The 3,810-nt window shown below is 49.3% G+C and overlaps 1 pseudogene; it reads left to right on the forward strand.

The window, feature by feature from the left end:
* The first annotated feature begins 3,293 nt into the window (after positions 1 to 3,293).
* On the forward strand, positions 3,294 to 3,417 carry LOC141101110 (U2 spliceosomal RNA; annotated as a pseudogene).
* Positions 3,418 to 3,810: the final 393 nt, after the last annotated feature.

A 3,810-nucleotide genomic window follows, 5' to 3' on the forward strand; every position in this document is an offset into this window, starting at 1 on the left:
CCCCGTGAGGAGTGTGGCGGTTTGCTTGAAAGCATGGAGCACTGCCTGCTTTGGTGTCCCTTTAATACAGAGGTCTACAACAGGGTGTGTGCTTCCATTGACTGTCCCAGGCTGGCAGGCCTTTCCCATGCGAAGTGGGCCTATGGGGCATTCAGGACCCTTGGTGGCCGAGATCGGGGCACTGTTTTCTTAGTGTAGTAACTAGGTTCTACACATGGAATGCACGGTGTCTAGTGTCTACTTAGCAGAAAGTCCTCCCCAGGGAAGAGGTGATTAGGAACATCCTGGGTGACCTGGCAAAAGTGTGCTTGCTGGAGTTTGAGAGGCTGGGTGCAGGGAGGGCCTCTCTTCTATGGAGGGGTTTCTCCTTTAATGTGCCCTAGGGAGAGTTAGGTTCTTTGTGCCTGTGATAGGGTTGAGTTAGTCTTTTTTATCCTTTTATCTTTATTTTGTAGGGTCAGATAGATGTGTAGGGACAGGGAGAGACAGATGGGGACAGTCTTTAGGGACAGGTGGTTAGTATTAGGTTGGTAGTGAGGGTCAGTGAGGGGCAGGTAAGGAGAGATTGGTAGGGCTATAGGGACAGGATTTTCTCTTTTGTGTAGTTAGGGAGGGTCAGGGTGATGTGCGGTAGATTAGGGTTAGAGCCTCTATTGTCTCCAGTTCCTGGTGGTGGGCTGTAACCCTCACTTACAGATTTTTATTTTGTAATTGGTAACCTGGGTATAGGGCTTGCAAGCATTGAACCTGGGCCTGTTCTTTGGTCATGGTTAAGGTGTGTAGTGGTTATTATTGATATAGGTTGTTATTGATATATGTTATTATAAGTTTGTATATATATGCTGTATTGTGTACTATGATGCGTGTAGGGGGGGTTCTTTGGGGGGAGGGGGGATGGGTTTTGGAGAATGGATGTCTGGCGGGATGCCAAGAAGATTTAAAAAGAGGCCATAAACTTTTATGGACCTTGATGTGTGAGAGGCCATAAACGCTCATGGGACCTGGTGTGATAGGCCACAAACTTTCGTGGGACCTTTGGGGGAACGGTGGTGGTCTAGTTTAGGAGTAAAATAAAAAAAATAAAAATAAAAAAATATATAAAATAAAAAAATATATAAATATATAAAAATATATAATTAAATTTTTGGCCAGGTGTCCTATTTACTTTCTTTAGGGCAGTTGGCCAGATTTTGGTTTTTGTAGGGGTGATTGTGTGGGTATGAATGTATGAGGGGAAAAAAGTACATAGGAAGGGAAAAAGATATAGATTGAGGTCTCTTCCCTTGCTGGGGGGTAATATAAAGGATCATTTTGTTTGTATAAATCTGCTGGACATTGGACTTATATTTTATTGTTTGTCTGTGATTTTTTTCTGTAAGTTTGCATGTAAGTTTTTTTGTTTTGTACTTTTAGAATAAAAAAAGAGATACAGGATGTAACTCAGGATTAGTACAGGATCAGTAGTGTAATGTACAGTATGTACACAGTGACTGCACCAGCAGAATAGTAAGTGCAGCTCTGTTCAGCTGTTGCTCACTCTGGTAACTGTGGGTGTGGTCACCACAGATCCTGCTGTGTGCTCTGGGCTCCAGAGATCCACCACCTCTCCACCCTGGGACCTGCTCTCTCTCTTACCCTGGGGTGGTGTTGGTTTCCTGGGATGAGTGAAGGAGCCAAGACCCAGGCTTCTATTTCCAAGACCAGGCCGGCAGGGGGCAGAACAAACTAGCAACTGGCCTGCACATCAGAGACCTTGGGGGTGAGACACTCCACCAGGAGTCACAGCAATGTGGCTCCTATTCCCCCCGGGTCTGCAGATACCCAGAGAAGCTGCAAGGCTTCCAACAAGGAGAAGAAGCCTGCTATCGTGCATGATGGCGGTTCTTCTGGAGGAAAGATGAGTGCTCACGGAGGTGAGGCTGACCTCACTGAGGAAGGTCGGAGACTGCAGAGACCCCGAGAGTCTGTGTCCATCTATGGCTCCCAGGTCATGAGCCACCTCCGATAGAATTAAGACACAAGCAAGACCATCAGGAGGCTCCGGGAGGAGCTGCGCTGTACAAGCCCCAAAGCTGTAGGTTCCTCCAAACCGAAGAAGACCCATCTCCAGGCGGAGGTAAAGAGGCTAAAGCATGAAATTAATGAGCTGGAGGTAAGGAAAGCTTTCATAAGAGAGAAGAGTGGTCCCTTCAAGGAAAAACTACTGAATGAGGACAGATTTAGAGAAATGGTTGATAACAGAGAGCAATGGCAGATGGGGCTTCAGCCTGACAGTCAGATGGATGATGATGAGGAGGAGGATGATGACCAGCAGAAAGCCCCACTTGGCAGCCTGCAAAGTCACCTGCAGGCCATGTGCAGCGAGCTCCCTGCTGGACAGGTGACATTGGCATCTGGTCGCAGTTCTGCTGGCTCTGGGGAGGACAGTGACTATAGTGGCCAGGGAGGGGCACTAATGGTGGAGATGAAAGCTTCCATCTTGGTGACAATTTACTGGAGGAGACACCTGGGGTCCGAAAAATGCAAAGACTACCAAGCCAAAGCTGCAGGAAGTGGTGAGCTATGTGTATGCCCCCCTCCCTGTACCCCCTGAGTCGGCTGCAGGGTCAGCACGCTGTATAAGCCCCATGCCCAGCCCAGCTTGGGTTCTGCTGTCGATCCGGTGCAAAGAAGTGGGGAGATTACAAAGCAACGTTGTGAGGAACAGAGCTCCATCTCTGCTTGTAGTAGTGGGGATGTAGCAGCAGGTGCAGCAGCCGATAGGCTGGACAGTGAGGGCGGCCCAGCGGTGGCGTATCGTCAGGCCACGATCCTGTGGTGTGCTCCTCAGTGGGAGTAGCGAGTGGCCCAGGGTAGGGGGCAGCTCCGGTAGACTCGGCGCCCCTGAATGCTGTTGCCACTGATCACTTAGTTGAGAAGCAGAGGGAGTTGCTGGGGCTGGGAGGTCTGGTCCACTCAAAGTCCTGTTCTTTGTTGGTGCCACTGGTCAGCAAGATCCTGATATAAAGGATCAATGGCACCTCACAGCGGCAAAAGATCAGCGGCATCTGGTATGAACAGTGAAGCAACGGAAACTACCAACTGATGATGCGGAGGGAACAAATAAGATGAGGGGTGAGGTCACCTCCAGTTCAGTGGAGGAGACTGAGCCCCTTGAGTCTAATGATGCGGAGGTCAAAATGTCACCCCTTGTTGTCACTGGTCCATCAGGAATGAGTACAGTGGTGGGTATGAATGAGGAAAATTCTTTATCTAGAGGTGTGGTTGCTGGTTTGGTGGAGAGTGAAGGGGTTATGGATGTGGGGAAGCGATACTGTGTAGTATCTGTTCTTATCAGTTTAATATCTGATACGTCCCCTATCTGGGGACCATATATTAAATGGATTTTTAGAACAGGGAGATGGAAAAAGAGGTTATGGAGGTGGGTAAAAATGATACAGTTGGTGTAGATGTGGTCACTGATCCAACTGCCCCCCCCCCCCCCGGTGATGGCAGAACCCATCGGGAGTTGTCACCTCCGGGGCCGGGGGAAATAAGGTGTCCACCTCATCTCCGGGCTTTGGGGACGGCATGTTGCAGCGGTCTCTCCTGGCGGCTCTAAAGAAGGGGGAGAGATCACTAATGGTAGAGGGTCGAGAGGTTGATCTATCCTTCTGGATAGAGAGGCTTGGCTTCGGGGCCTTCCGAGAGAAAAGAGGAGGGGACACACTGTGGTCCCTTTAATACAGTAGTGTGCTTAGGAATATGGCCCTTCTTTGGTGGAGGGGCAGTGATGCTTGTCCTCCAAGGTCTATGGTTGTGTAGCTCCTT

This window comes from Dendrobates tinctorius, unplaced genomic scaffold (assembly GCF_039654945.1).
Source record: "Dendrobates tinctorius isolate UK_male_01 unplaced genomic scaffold, ASM3965494v1 ptg000114l, whole genome shotgun sequence".
In the NCBI taxonomy this organism is placed as follows: Eukaryota; Metazoa; Chordata; class Amphibia; order Anura; family Dendrobatidae; genus Dendrobates; species Dendrobates tinctorius.